Consider the following 16,571-nt stretch of genomic DNA (forward strand, 5'->3'; position numbering starts at 1 on the left):
TCAGCACTTTGACTGTATTATCCTATTTCCTCCTGGCCTACAAGGTTTCTGATGAGAAATTGAGAAATCAGCTCAAAATCTTTTTTTGTTTTTTTGAGTCGGAGTCGCACTCTGTTGCCCAGGCTGGAGTGTAGCGGCATGCTCACGGCCTCCACAGCCTTGACCTGCTGTGCTCAGGTGATCCCTCTGTCTCAGCCTTTCAGGTAGTTGGAATTACAGTCACGTGCCACCATGCCCAGCTAATTTTTTTATTTATTGCAAAGACAAGGTCTCACCAAGTTGCCCAGGCTGGTCTCGAACCTGTGGCTCAGGCAATCCTCTCACCTCGGCCTTCCAAAGTGCTGGGATTACGGGCTTGAGCCACTATGCCCAGCAAACCTTTTTTTTATAGCAACTTAACCTGCATCCACCAACTAGTATCCTTAGTTTACTGTATTACTATCACTAATTCTTTTTTTTTTTAATCGGAGTCTCACTCTGTAGTCCAGGCTGGAGGGCAGTGGCACTCTCATGACCACCCCAGTGTCGACCTGCTGGGCTCCAGTGTTCCTTCTGTCTCAGCCTTCCATGTAGCTGGAACTACAGGCACGTGCTACCATGCCTGACTAATTTTTAAAATTTATTTATCGTAGAGACGAGATCTTGCTAAGTTGCCCGGGCTGGTCTTAAACCCATGGGCTCAGGCAATCTATTATCCTTGGCCTCCCAAAGTGCTAGGATTACAGGCTGAACCACTGAGCCCGGCCAACTCATAGTCTTATAGTAGTTTCCTTGTGCGTTTCCTTGTACATTCCTATCTTAACCATTTAATGTGCATAACTCAGTAGTGTTAAGTATATTCACATTCTTTGTGGAACCAATCTCCAGACCTCTTTTCACCTTGTAAACCTAAAACTCTATACCCATTAAATAATAACTCATCCCTCTGTTTTCTCAGTCCCTGACAACCACCTTTCTATTCTAAATCTCTTTCTCTATGAATTTGACTACTCTAGTTACCTCATGTAAGTGGAATCATACAATATTTGTCCTTTTTTGCCGGCATATTTTGCTTGGCTTAAGGTCCTTAAGGTTTCTCCATGTTGTAGCATGTGTCAGAATTTGCTTCCTTTTTAAGGTGGAAAAACATTCTACTGACTAGGTTTTCCACATTTTGTTTATCTAGTCATCTGACAATGGACACTTGGGTTGGCTCAACCTTTTGGCTATTATGAATAATACTGTTATGAATATGGGTGTATAAATATCTACTCATCTCCTACTCACTCCGTCACCCAGGCTGGAGTGCAGTGGCACACGGCCATCCCAGTGTTGACCTGCTGGACTTTGGTGATCCTTCTGCCTCAACCTTCCAAGTAGCCGAAACTACAGGCACGTGTTACCATGCCCAGCTAATTTTTTATTTTATTTATTTATGATAGAGACAAGGTCTCACAAGTTGCCCAGGCTGGTCACCCTACTTTTAATCCTTGTGGATATATACCCAGAAGTAGAATTGCCACCATCACTATTCTTAATTACAAAGTAAACGACTCTGTGTTTATAAGAGAAAGTAAGGATGGTCAGGCAGTTTGTTGAATGTTTATCATCATTTCCATATACTCACTGGAGCGCTCTCATTTAAAGAGGGAAAATAATTTTTGCCTTCTCACACATGCATATAAAGTCCCATTCACTGACACTTTCAACCACATCTTGTTTCTAGGGTAACTGTTTATATTCTTCTGTCTATATACGCATGTGTGTCCATAAATTGCACCCACCACAAATACCATAATCGTATTAAACACTCCCGATACTCATATCACAGCTGCATCTTAGAATTTCAACATTGAGATGCTAATACCCTTTCATTGTAGATATATAATTTCACAGAATCTGTTGCTTCAGGTTTATGTAAAAGCCCAAGTTCCATTCAAGTGAAAGACCAAAAAAAAAGATGGTGACCTAAAAAATGCACTCGAAGTGTCTAAAACAGATTAAATAAAACATAGATCAGCAGTCTAACAAGGAATTAGAAAAAACAAGCCATTCACATACTTACATACAATCAGTAAAGACATGAAAATGTACTCATTTGCATGAATAATCAAAGAAGTGGAAATTAAAAATGAGATTTTATTTTATTTTTGAGCTGGTGTCTCATTCAGTCAAAATGAGTGTAGTGACACGCTCATGGCCACCGCAGCCTCAACCTGCTGGGTTCAGGAGATCCTTCTGTCTCAGCCTTCAAAGTAGCTAGAACCACAGACTTGTACCACTACATCTGGCTAATTTGTTGATTTATTGTAGAGATGAGGTCTCGCCAAGATGCCCAAACTGGTCTCGAATCCCTGGACTCAGACAGTCCTTTCCCCTCTGCCTCCCAAAGTGCTGGGATTACAGGCATGAGCCACCATGCCCAGTGAGATTTTATTTTTTAACTTCAGATTGATAGGTAAAGAGTGGTGTTATGAAGTTTTGGTGGGGCTGTAGAGAAATAAACTCTGAGGGTTGGAATGGAATAAGGCACAACCATTTAGAAGCACAATTTGGCAAAAAACCCACAAAAACCTATGAGTCAGCATGTGCACTTTTAGCAATTTGTATTTCAGAAGCATTTCACAAGTCATAAGAATACGTACATATACACAAATCCATAAGAATATATATATGTGTATATATTATATATATATATATAAAAGTTAATAAGGGAATACACAACATCTGTTCTAAAAGCAAACAGTTGAAAGCATCCACATGTCCATCCATAGGTGTAATGTGTTGAATTATGTTTCCTAAAAAGATAACTTCAAGTCCTAAACCATGGTGTACCTTGAATGTGACCTTATTTGGAAATAGGTCCTGTGAAGGCATGATTAGTTAAGATGAGATCATATAAGAGTTGGCCCTAAATCCAATGACTAGTATCCTTATAAGAAGAGAACACACAGAGAGAAGGTCATGTGACCACACAGGTAGAAATTGGAGTGATGGGGCCATAAGCCAAGGAACACCTGGAGCCAATAGAAGCTGGATGAGGCAAGGGAGGATTATTCCCTAGAATATTCAGAGGGACTATAACCCTGTCAACACCTTGATTTTGGATGTTTGCCCTCTAGACTTGTGGGCAAATTTCTGTTGTTTTATTTTATTTATTTTTTTGAGTTGGAGTGTCACTCTGTCGCCCAGACTGGAGTGCAGTGGCCGCTCCTGGCCACCGCCGCCTCGACCTGCTGGGCTCTGGCGATCCTTCTGCCTCAGCCTTCCAAGTTGCTGGAACTACAGGCGCGTGCTACCACACCCGGCTAATTTTTTTTTATTTATTGTAGAGATGAGGTCTTGCCAAGTTGCCTGGGAGGGTCTCGAACCCGCGGGCTCAGGCAATCCACTCACCTCAGCCTCCCAAGGTGTGGGATTACAGGCTGAGCCACCGAGCCCGGCTAGTTGACATTCTTTTAAATCACTAAGTTTGTGGTAATCTGCTACGGCAGCGATAGGAAACCCACACACCTGGTCAAACCCTTATCTTGCAGAAGAAGAACTTGAGACCCGAGAAAATGAGCAAGTAGAAGGATCAAACTCAACCTCAGATCTTCTGGCTAATAGGGTGTCTCTCTTTTTTTAGATTGGAAAATATAGTTTATTTAGAAAGTAGATTAGAGAGAAAGAGGAGATTCACCTTTCCAAGGTAGGGGAGAGGGCCAAAGCTTAGGAAACATGTCCACACCAGAGTTTAGTGAAGTGATGGCTAGGGTGTCTCTTTTCACTACCAAGTGTGTACATGAATAATAAATGAGAGGATAAATCACCTTTCACCTCAAACACATTTTGTCATAGTCAAACCTACTGGTATACTTAAACTATGGTTTGCTCAGGCTGGACGCGATGGCTCAAGCCTGCAATCCCAGCACTTTGGGAGGCCGAGATGACAGTATTGCCTGAGTCCAGGGGTTCGAGACCAGCCTGGGCAACTTGGTGAGACCTCGTCTCTACAATAAATCAAAAAATTAGCCAGGCATGGTGGTGCATACCTGTAGTTCCAGTTACTTGGAAAGCTGAGGCGGAAGGATCACCTGAGCCCAGCAGGTCAAGACTCCAGCCTAGGCAACAGAGTGAGACTTCAACTAAAAAAAAAAAATCTATATCTATATCTACATCTTATCTATCTCTATCTCTGTCTGTCTATCTATCTATCTATCTATCTATCTATCTATCTATCTATCTATGGTTTGTTCTTGGAAGAATTCAGTTTATTACCATTTCTGGATCACTTCTCATTTTAAAAATAAACAACAAGGACATTTCGTGCTCACTCTCAAACCAACTTACTAAGAACCACTTTTCTCCTGCTCAACTGGTCAGACTTGTCTCCTGTGGAAAAATTAAACTGGATTTTTCACTCAAAACCAGTTCAGAGTTTTTATTCTCATGCAATTAAAGAGTTTCCTAAGAAAACAAACATATCATTGCATCCACTTAAAGTTAACGCAGATGTCACAGGATCACTATAGATGAAAACAGCTGTTCATTGCCATGCGTAATAAAGAGATCATTTCCAAATTAAGGTGATTCTGAACCTTGTTCTTCCAGGCACTCAAAGGTTAACTCAAAGCAATGATGTAGAAACACTGGAAAGGGGAAAAGGTCCTGATCAAGTGCCATATGAAGAAAAGTTCTTACTTTTTTTTTTTTTCATTTTTAATTTTTTTTGAGTGGGAGTCTCACTATGTTGCCCAGACTGGAGTGCAGTGGCATGCTCACGGCCACTGCAGCCTTGACTCGCTGGGCTCAGGCGATCTTCTGCCTCAGCCTTCCAAATAGCTGGAACCACAGGCACACGCTACCATGCTTGGCTAATTTTTAAAATTTTTTAATTTCATGTAGAGACAAGATTTTGTCAAGTTGCCCAGGCTTGTCTCGAACCCATGGGCTCAGGCAATCCTCTCACTTCGTCCCCGCAAAGTGCTGGGATTATAGGCTTGAACCACTACACCCAGCCCTTACTTTTATTAATATAAGAAAACCAAACATATCTTAGAAAACCTGAGTCCTTTAGTGTGTATTTTGTTGAATTAAGACACACAGTGGAGTCTTATGATAATTATTTTACTCATACTGTACTTAATGTGCAAAATTGGAATAATCAAGTAAGAACGACTAGATGTTATTTTAAATTTTAAAATACGCTGGGCACAGTAGCTCATGCCTCTAATCCCAGCAGGGAAGCTGAGGTGGGAGGATCTTTTGAGTCCAGGAGATCAAGATGAGCCTAGGTAAATAGTGAGACCTCATCTCCACAAAAAAAGTCAAGAATTAGTCAGATGTAGTGGTGCTCATCTGTAGTCCCAGCTACTTGGAGGTTGAAGAAGAAGAATCTCCTGAACCCAGTAGGTCAAGGCTGTGGTGAGCAGTGATTGTGCTACTGCATTCCAGCCTGAGCAAGAGAGTGAGACTCTGATTCAAATATAAAAAATAAACTTTTAAAAAACAAATTCCATAGTTTGGTTGAAAGAGTGCTGGCCTTAAATTCAGAAACCTGGGTTCAGGTCTGGGTTTTGCCATTTCTATGTCATATCACCTTGCTGAGTCTTATATTTAAAATTCCCACTTGGTCAAGTGCGGTGGCTTACACCTATAATCCCAGCGCTTTGGGAGGCCAAAGCAAGAAGACTGCTTGAGCCCAAGACTTGGAGACCAGTCTGGGAAACATGGCGTCCTTGTCTCTACAATAAAAAAAAAAAAATTAACCAGGTGTAGTGGCACGTGTAATCCTGACTATTCAGGGGCTGAGGCTGAGGGATCACCTGAGCCTAGCAGGTCAAGACTGTGGTAGTCATGAGCATGCCACTGCACTCTACCCTGGGTGGCAGAGTGAGACTCTGACTAAAAAAGTAATAATAATTCCCAGTTTATAAATGGGAATAATAATCTCTTCCTGACCTGATAACAGGTGCTTGTGTGTACAGAATGATATATGGAGTGTGGGCGGGGCTTGGTGACTCACACCTGTAATCCCAGCACTTAGGGAGGTCAAGGTGTGAAGACTGCCTGAGCCCAGGAGTTGGAGATCAGCTTGGGAAACATGGCGTCCTTGTCTCTACAAAAGAAAAAAAATTAGCTGGGTGTGGTGGCATGCCTGTAGATCCAGCTACTTGGGAGGCTGAGACGAAGGATCTTCTGAGCCCAGTAGGTGGAGGCTGCGGTAGCTGTGATCCTACCCCTGCACTCCAGCCTCAGTGACAGAGTGACACTCTGACTCAAAAAAGAAAGAAAGGAGGAAATAAGGAGTGTAACAATTCTTGAACTTTGACTCTCAGTGCCAAGGAAAAGTCTTGCGCAGGAAGGAGGAGCTAGATGCAGAAAAATGAGACCATGCAGATAAGGCCATAGGTGCAGTTGAAATTCCTGCCCTCTGCCAGGTTCGGTGACTCAGCCTGTAATCCCAGCAATCCCAGCACTTTGGGAGGCTGAGGCGAGTGGATTGCTTGAGTTCACGGATTCAAGAGTAGCCCGGGCAACTTGGCGAGACCTCGTCTCTACAATAAGTCAAAAATTAGCCGGGTGTGGTAGTGCGCGCCTGTAGTTCCGGCTACTTGGAAGGCTCAGATGGAAGGATCGCTGGAGCACAGCAGGTCGAGATTGGGGTGACCGTGAAAAAAAACAGAAATTCCTGCTCTCAAGTGCTCAGCCTCACTCATCATCAGAGAAATGCAAATCAAAACCACACTGAGATACCACCGAACCCTAGTAAGAATGGCCATAATTAATAAAACAAACAACAACAGATGCTGGCGAGGATGTGGAGAAAAAGGAACATTTCTACATTGCTGGTGGGAATGCAAACTAGTGCAAGCTCTTTGGAAGACAGTGTGAAGATGTCTGAAAGAACTAGATATTGGCCTTCCATATGACCCAGCAATCCTCCTATTGGAAATATACCCGGAGGAACTCAAATCATTCTACAAAAAAATATACCTGCACACACATGTTTGTTGCAGCTCTGTTCACAATAACAAAAACATGGAACCAACCATGCTGCCCATCGAAGCTGAACTGGATTTTTAAAATGTGGTATGCAATGGAAATATATACACAACGGAATATTATGCAGCCATTAAAGAAGGACAAACATATGGACTTGGCAGCAATTTGGATAGATTTAGAGTCGATCATACTCAGTGATCTATCACAGAAACAAAGAACAGAGTACCACATGTTCTCATTCATAAACAGACTTTGAACAATTATAATACTATAAGAAAGGGATTGGCAGTAGTGGGAAACTGCCAGGGAAGGGGGGGTGGGATTGGCAGTTGAGGGAAACTGCCAGGGGAAAACGGGGCACACCTCATGAATAAGGGTACCTGCATAATGAACATTTGTATACCTAACCCTGAATTGTACCCCACATCTTTAAAATAAACCCCCCCCCCCAAAAAAAAAGGCCGGGCTCGGTGGCTCAGCCTGTAATCCCAGTACTTTGGGAAACTGAGGCAAGATGATTGCCTGAGCCTGTGGGTTCAAGACCAGCCCAAGCAACTCGGTGAGACCTTGTCTCTAAAATAAATAAAAAATTAGCCAGGTGTGGCAGCATATGCCTGTAGTTTCGGCTACTTGGAAGGTTGAGGCAGAAGGATTGCAGGAGCCCAGCAAGTCGATGCTGGGGTGGCCGTGAGCATGCCACTGCACTTCAGCCTGGGCGACAGAGTGAGACTCCAACTCAAAAAAAAAAAGAAAAAAGAAAAAAAGAAAGAAATTCCTGCCATCTCTGGCAAAGAAAAGACCTTTGCCAAAACAAGCAGTTCCTTATTCAAGTTCATACACCAAGTTAGTTTCTTGCATTGGAAATTGTCCTGCTGCTGGCATTGCCCTGACCTTGCCAGTGATAAGTTGGATATCTTTTTTTTTTTTTTGAGTTGGAGTCTCACTCTGTCGCCCAGACTGGAGTGCAGTGGCCGCTGCCGGCCACCGCAACCTCAACCCACTGGGCTCCGGAGATCCTTCCGCCTCAGCCTTTCAAGTAGCTGGAACTACAGGCGCGCACTACCACGCCCGGCTAATTTTTTATTTATTGTAGAGATGAGGTCTTGCCAAGTTGCCCAGGCGGGTCTCAAACCCGCGGGTTCAGGCAATCCACTCACCTCAGCCTCCCAAAGGCGCAGGATTACAGGCTGTGCCACCGAGCCCGCCAATTTGGGTATCTTAATCTACTCCCTGGCCTTTTGTGGTTTCCTCTTCATTTTATCCAGTTCAAGTATTCAGGAACAAAGAATGATTTTCCCTCCCATCCAACCAGTTAGGATATTTTAATAAGCAAGTGAAGAAACTCCATCTCAGAATGGCTTAACAAGTGCAGAGGTATATTATCTCACAGAAGAAGAAACACAGAGAAAGGGTGGTTTCATGATAGTTAATAAATGGGCCGAAAGCTCTATCATCTCTGATAGTTGCTTTAGGACACCCAGAAGAAGCCAGATCAATTTTTTTTTTTAAATAAAGGGACAGTAGGTCATGCCTGTAACCTCAGCACTTTGGGAGGCTAAGGCAGGAGGTCGCTTGAGGCTAGGAGTTCAAGACCAGCCTGGGTAACACAGCAAGACCCCAGCTCTAAAATTTTTAAAAAAACTTTAACCAGGCATGGTGGTGTGCAGCCATCACCTCAGCTACTCTAGAGGCTGAAGTGGGAGGATTGCTTGAGCCCAGGAGCTCAAAGTTACTGTGAGCTGTGATCACACCACTGCATCTCAGCCTGGATGATAGAATAAGACCTTGTCTCAAATTTAAAACAAAACAAAACAAAACACTTTCCAGAAGTTTCCAAATAACTTCTCTGTGTCAATGATTGGAATTGCGTGGGTCTCAGCGTCACCTGTGAACTTATCACGGGTAAGCAGAATGAGTTGCCCATGGCTGGTGTAGATAATCAGGATTTCTTCCAGTCACAGAGGGGAGGACAGACACTAAAACAAAACCTGGGTCTGCTAATGTGGAATAAAGGAAGAGGGCTGAAGAGTGGGCAATCAATTCCCTGCTGGTACTGGAAAATGATCTCAATAGTTCAGTTCTGCTCTTTATGGTAATTGTATACAAGTTGAAAGGGAAAGTTCATTATAAACTTTCTTACCTTAGATAGCTAAGAGACATCGAGAACTTGACATCCAAAATGAATGTCAAGAAACCACCCATCTTTTCCCTCAAACCTGCTTGATTAATAACAGCCCCATCTACTGGACCAACATCCTGGAGTCATCCTGGGCTGCTTGTCATTGCACCAAACATCCTCCCTGTCGGCCAATTTTATTGGCATTGCCTTTTTTGAGTTGGGGTCTCATTTGTCGCCTAGGCTGGAGTGCAGTAGCATGATCACGGCTCAGTGTAGCCTCGATCTCCTGGGCTCAGGCAATCCTTCCACCTCAGCTTCCCAAGTACCTGGGACTACAGGCATGTGCCACCATGCCTGGCTAATGTTTTAATTTTTGTATGGATGAGGTCTTGCTCTGTTGCCCAGGCTGGTCTAGAACTTCTGGGCTCAAGCCATCCTCTTGCCTCAGCCTCCCAAAGTGCTGGAATTACACGCGTGAGTCACCACATTCAGCCTGGTATTGCCCTTGAAATACTATATACGCAACTTGGGGCCCAGGAAACTGTGTGGCAGGGGCTGGTGGGAAAGCTACCCTCCCCATAAAACCTCAGTATAAAACCCAGTCACAATCCACACCCAGAGTACTAGCGGGTATCAGAAGGCAGCACCCTCCACATGGAATTGGGTGACCTCAGATGGGGAGCAGCAGTGATGAAATTTCATATGGCTCTGTGGACAGTGAATGGGATCAAGAAACCAGAAGAGGAAGGACAAGGCAGATGCCATGTGTAGCTGCGGCTGACACTTGGCGTATGGGCACATGTGCACTGCTGCTTTGGTCCAGAAATAACTGGGGACACCTGCGGATGGGAGGAAGGGCTAATTTCCAGTCAAGCTGGTGGGGGCCAGTGCCAGGAGGAACATGAAAATTGCCTTTATTTTGTGGTTACTACATGATCAAGGTCTTTAGAGCTAAAGGTGGAAAACTCCAAATATATGTGATGAGGACGATGCTTTAAAAATATGAAACTAAGGACTGGGTGTGGTGGCTCGCATTGCACTCTGGTCTAGGTGACAGAGACCCCCGACTCAAAAGAAAAAAAGAAAGAATGAAAGAAAGAAAGAAGGAAATAAAATATCTTGCTGAGAGAAAAAGTTTTTGTTGTTCTTTTTCTTTTCTTTTTTTGAGTTGGAGTCTCACTCTGTCACCTAGGCTGGAAGGCAGTGGTACGCTCACGGCCACCGCAGCCTCGACCTGCTGGGCTAAGGTGATCCTTCTGCCTCAGCCTTCCGAGTAGCTGGAACTACAGGCGTGCACCACCATGCCCAGCTAATTTTTTGATTTATTGTAGAGATGAGGTCTTGCCAAGTTGCCCAGGCATGTCTTGAACCCTTGGCTCAGGCAATCCTCTCACCTCTGCCTTCCAAAGTGCTGGGATTACAGGTGTGAGCCACTGTGTCTGACTGAGAAAAATATGTTGTAGATTCTTTTAGCATTCATTAACAAATCAAGAGTCAAGTCTCATAAAAGGATTGTAGAATTTCACTATACACTAAGGGTAGCAAAGGCATAAGGTAGGGCAATCCTTAAAGGGTGGTCCTCACCAGTGGCACCAGTACCTGCTGGGAGCTTGTTAGAAATGTATGTTGTCAGGCCTGTCATAGATGGGGTGAGTCAACTGTGCTTCAATGAGCTCTTCGTGTAATCTTTCTTTTTCTTTTGTTCGAGTGGGGGTCTCACTCTGTTGCCCAGGCTGGAGTGCAGTGGCTTGATCATGGCTCACCACAGCCTCGACCTTCAGGGTTTAGGTGATCCTTCCACCTCGGCCTCCCAAATAGCTTGAACTATAGGTGCATGCCGCCATGTCCGACTAATTTTTTGATTTTGCAGAGACGAGGTCCTGCTATGTTGCCCAGGCTGTTCTCAAATTCCTGGGCTCAAGCAATCCTCCCGTCTTGGCCTCCCAAAGTGCTAGAATTACAAGCATGAACCACCATCCTTTGTGCTTGCTGATGTAGCTAAAATTTGAGACCCTCTGAGGAAGAAGTGAAACACCTTTTCTTCAGACCTGTGGGAAAAGAAGGAAAGGAGAGACCTCTAGAGGAAACAGGTGGTGTGGGCCACATGGGTCCTGACTTTCCCATTCTCTGCGCAGCTCTGAAGACGTGAGGTAGAAACACACAAAGAGCAATGACAGATCTTGAGACCTTCAGGAGGGCTAGGAGTGCACACCCAACTGTGGACGGAGGAGGAGGAAGGCTCTGGGGGAGGCATTTTGGCATGGCACCCAGTGACAGGGCAGCTGAATGTGGAGGGAGGTGTCAAGATAGGAAAGATGGCTGGGCCTGGTGGCTCATGCCTGCCATCCCAGCCTGGTATGGGAGCCAAGGCGAGAGGATCACTTGAGTCCGAGAGTTTGGGACCAGCCTGGGCAACATAGCGAGACTACATATTTCTGTCTTTCTTTCTCGATCTCTCTCTTTTTTTTTTTTTTTGAGTTGGAGTCTCACTCTGTCGCCCAGACTGGAGTGCAGTGGCCGCTCCCGGCCACCGCAGCCTCGACCTGCTCCGGCGATCCTTTCGCATCAGCCTTCCAAGGAGCTGGAACTACAGGCGCGCGCTACCACGCCCGGCTAATTTTTTGATTTATTGTAGAGATGAGGTCTTGCCAAGTTGCCCGGGCGGGTCTCGAACCCGCGGGCTCAGGCAATCCACTCACCTCAGCCTCCCAAAGTGAGGGATTACAGCCACCGAGCCTGGCTTCTCTTGATCTCTTAAAAAAAAAAAAAGATAGGGAAATTTAGGGAGCGTCACCTGCCTGTCCCTGGCACACCTCAGGCTCCCTGACATTCCCGTGGCCCACAATGTTACTATATGAAAATGCCAAGTTGACTGGAGACCAGCAGCAGGCTGGGGACAGGGAAAAGAGAAGGGGACCTGGTGACAAGAGGCAAGTGGCCAGCACCCCAGACCCCGGTGGTAGGCAGTGGTAGGGTCAGTTACACTGTAGCCATCACCAGTCTAGAACCAGTCTGGACTGGCCGCTCTGTGGCAGAAGCTCACAAGGACGCTGATGACAGAAGCACATGGAGAGGAGGTACCTGGCCCCACTGCTGCCTGACCTCTATCCCCCAGAAAAATGCCCCAAGCTCATCCTGGAGTTGGCCAGCAGGAAAGCGGGCCTCTGAGCCCTTCCCAGAGAGGTTATACCATCCGAGGAGGGCAGAGTGTTGGCCTATGAGGCTTGGGATCATCAACAACCTCCTCTGGGAAGCAGTTTCTACCATTTATTTATTTTGTGTGTGTGAGCTTAAGTCTTACTTGGTTGCCCAGGCTGGAGTGCAGTGGGATGATTATGGCTCATCCCAGCCTCGACCTCCTGGGCTCAGACTATCCTTCTATCTCAGCCTTCCAAGTAGCTGGGATTAGAGGTGTGAGCCACTGTGCCTGACAGTTTCTAGTATCGATGATGAAGTCATGAAGCAATTTTCTGACACATTTTGATGGCATTAAGAATTCCAGTAGGCAGATGGGTTTACCTACACTGCCTAGTTATGGATCCGCTGGATTGCTGGCTATAGGCTGGTGCTAAACACATCATTTTTCACCTGACGATATTATCTAGTCACCTTTACTTCTATTACAAGTTTCTACCGGAAAGAAATCTCTGAACTGGTTTTATTAGATGCCTTATCCCTCTGCAGCAAGTTTAAAATAAAACTTTATGTGTGCTCATAATGAACTCATATCTGAGCAAGGTTGTTTTTTTGAGATGAACTCTCACTCTGTCACCCAGACTGGAGTGCAGTGGCACACCTATAGCTCACTGCAGGCTTGATGTTCTGGGCTCAGGTGATCCTTCTGCCTCAGCCTCTCAGATAGCTAGGACTACAGGTGCATGCCACCACACCGGCCTTTCTGCCTTCAGTCTCACCCCATCCGCTTTCAATCCACCTACTCAGCGAGTGCCCATTCTTATTCTCTGATGAAACTTCTTTAGTGGCTTCTTTTTTTCTGAGTTGGAGTCTCACTCTGTCGCCCAGACTGGAGTGCAGGGGCCACTCCCGGCCACCGCAGCCTCGACCTGCTGGGCTCCGGCGATCCTTCCGCCTCAGCCTTCCAAGTAGCTGGAACTACAGGTGTGCACTACCACGCCCAGCTAATTTTTCGATTTATTGTAGAGATGAGGTCTCGCTAAGTTGCCCAGGTGGGTCTCGAACTTGCGGGCTCAGGCAATCCACTCACCTCAGCCTCCCAAAGGCGCAGGATTACAGACTGAGCCACCGACCCCGGCTTTAGTGGCTTCTTATCTCTATTGTTAGAAATTGTTTTTGACTACATATAACAGAATTCTGGTAGCTGGGCATGGTGGCTCATACCTATGAATAACAGTACTTTGGGAGGCTGAGGCAGGAGGATTGCTTAAGCCCAGGAATTCAAGGCTGCAGTGAGCTATGTTTGCACCAATGCACTCCAGCCTGGGGAACAGAGTGAGAGCCTATCAAAAAAAAAAAAAAAAAAGAAAAGAAAGAAAGAAAGAAAACAAATCTGTTGTATCTAACCCTTAACTGTACCCCACAGTATCATAATAAAAAATAATGCTTATAAAAAAAAAGAAAACAAATCTGGGTATGCTGTTTAATTAAAGAAAAGTTTATTTTTCTCATGTGATAAAACATGTCCAGATAAGCAGCCCACTTTCATTGATAACACTTGGTGCATTCTTATGAACCTTACAGAAATGTGGTTCAATGTGCTTAACTAGTAAGCAAGGTTATGAGTGTATTTATTTCTTAGCATTAAAAAGTCAACCGTTTTGCTGGGTGTGGTGGCTCATACCTGACATCCCAGCCCTTTGGGAGGCAGAGGCGAGAGGATTGCCTGAGATCAGGGATTTGAGACCAGCCTGAGCAACATGGTGAGATCTCGTCTCTACAATAAATCAAAAAATTAGCCAGGTGTGGTGGTGCACACCTGTGGTTCCAGCTACTTGGAAGGCTGAGGTAGAAGGATTGCCTGAGCCCAGCATGTCGGGCTGCAGTGGCTGTGAGTGTTCCACTGCATTCTGGCACGGGCAACAGAGTGAGACTCTGACTTAGAAAAAAAAGTCAACTGTCTCTTTGTACTACTTCTGAATTTTACCTAGTTCTGATATTTTCCTATAACTTACAGTATAAAGATACATAGGCCAGGCACAGTGGCTCATGCCTATAATCCCAGCACTTTGGGAGGCCAAGTGAGAGGACTACCTGAGCACAGGGGATCGAGACCAGCCTGGGTAAGTTGGCGAGACCTCATCTCTACAATAAATCAAACAATTAGCCGGGTATGGTGGTGCGTGCCTGTAGTTCTAGCTAGACCTCATCTCTACAATAAATCAAAAAATTAACCGGGCGTGGTGGCGTGTGCCTGTAGTTCTAGCTACTTGGAAGGATGAGGCGGAAGGATCGCTTGAGCCCAGCAGAGGTTGAGGCTGCAGTGGCCGTGAGCATGCCACTGCACTCCAGCCTGGGCAACAGAGTGAGACTCCAACTAAAAAACAAACAAAAAAATATATATAAAATTTTAAGTTTTTTCAGCAATTAGGCTTAAGCACAATGCCTGAAAAAAACTCTCCCAGGTGATTCCACTGTGCAACTAAGTTGCCAACCACTGTACCTGGCCCACCTTACAGCTGAGATTTAGAGAGAATTATCTATTATGATGCTATGAGCCCCTGGTGAGTCAGCAACCAGGCTGGAACTGCTAAAAAGATAGCATATGATGCAGGTCATTGCCAAGATGATTAAACATACAGAAACTTGCAAAGTATAGTTTTCAAACTTCTAATCCCAGACTTTTCATTTCTCCTTGCTAACAATCTCAATTAATTTGTATTTTTTCCCTTTCCCATTTTTAGAAATTCCTCAGCTAATTAATGATTCCTTGGTATAATTTCCTTATGTATTTCTTTATTGGTAGCAGCTTTTGGTTTTTTTATCTACTTACATTAAATACATCGCAGGTATTTAATGTAAGCAGGAGCTCATGCCTATAATCCCAACACTTTGGGAGACCAAAAGGGGGGATTACTTTGTCTCTTAAAAAAAAAAAATATTGGGGCCTAGGCCTGAGCCTGCTGTGGTGCGGCTCACCGGGCGCCGGGACTCGCTTCCTGCCGCCGCCTCTGCTCCAGCGTCGCCCACCTCCCCTTCCCGGCGGGCTGGGCGCGGGGAAGACCGGCCGGAGCCATGGAGGACGAGGTGATCCACATCGCCGAGAAGATGGACAAGATGGTGCAGAGGAAGAATGTGGCTGGTGCACTGGATTTACTGAAGGAACTTAAGAATATTCCTATGACCCTGAATTATTACAGTCCACAAGAATTGGAATGCCAGTTAATGCTATTCGCAAGCAGAGTACAGATGAAGTTACATCTTTAGCAAAGTCTCTCATAAAATCCTGGAAAAAGTTACTAGATGGGACATCAACTGAGAAAGACCCCGATGAAAAGAAAAAAGAACCTGCAATTACATCACAGAATAGCCCTGAAGCAAGAGAAGAAAGTAGCTCCAGCAGCAATGTAAGCAGTAGAAAGGATTGAGACAAATGCTCGAGATACTTATGTTTCATCTTTTCCTCGGGCACCAAGCACTTCTGATTCTGTGCGATTAAAGTGTAGGGAGATGCTTGCTGCAGCTCTTCGAACAGGAGATGACTGCATTGCCATTGGAGCTGATGAGGAAGAATTAGGATCTCAAATTGAGGAGACTATATATCAAGAAATAAGGAATACAGACATGAAATACAAAAATAGAGTATGAAGTAGGATATCAAATCTTAAAGATGCAAAGAATCCAAATTTAAGGAAAAATGTACTGTGTGGGAATATCCTCCTGACTTATTTGCTAGAATGACAGCAGAGGAAATGGCTAATGATGAGCTCAAAGAGATGCGGAAAAACTTGACCAAAGAAGCCATCCGAGAACATCAGATGGCCAAGACAGGTGGAACCCAGACTGACTTGTTCACATGTGGCAAATGTAAAAAGAAGAATTGCACTTACACACAAGTACAAACCCGTAGTGCTGATGAACCAATGACATTTGTTGTCTGTAACAAATGTGGAAATCGATGGAAGTTCTGTTGAGTTGGAAGAATTGGAAATATGTCTGGACCATTAAGAAAACGGATTTTGTAATTAGCTTTAAAACTAGGCCAAGCAACTAGTTTCCTGCAGATCGGATTTTTAAAGCAGCATATATCCCTTGGGTTAGTCTTTGTTTTTGACCTAACATCTCTTCCTTAAATGCCTTCAGTAGTTTCAGATCAGTAGGGAGACCATATAATAATTGTATGGCATCTGTTTCAAAACATTTCCTTTGTTTTTTAAATAAGTTGTTATTAACTTTTATCAATTAAACTTCTGGCAGTTTATTTTAATTTTTTTCCCTTCTTAAAGGAAAATGTACCTTAACTTGCTTTTTACAGTGTGAAACATACACAGTAGAAATTCTCTGTTATTCT

General features: G+C 44.6%; 1 pseudogene; it reads left to right on the forward strand.

The window, feature by feature from the left end:
* Nucleotides 1-15,169: 15,169 nt before the first annotated feature.
* LOC103250290 lies at nucleotides 15,170-16,279 on the forward strand (annotated as a pseudogene).
* The last annotated feature ends 292 nt before the right edge of the window (nucleotides 16,280-16,571 follow it).

The sequence above is a fragment of the Carlito syrichta genome, unplaced genomic scaffold, assembly GCF_000164805.1.
Source record: "Carlito syrichta isolate Samal-C Ts95f unplaced genomic scaffold, Tarsius_syrichta-2.0.1 Scaffold127977, whole genome shotgun sequence".
In the NCBI taxonomy this organism is placed as follows: Eukaryota; Metazoa; Chordata; class Mammalia; order Primates; family Tarsiidae; genus Carlito; species Carlito syrichta.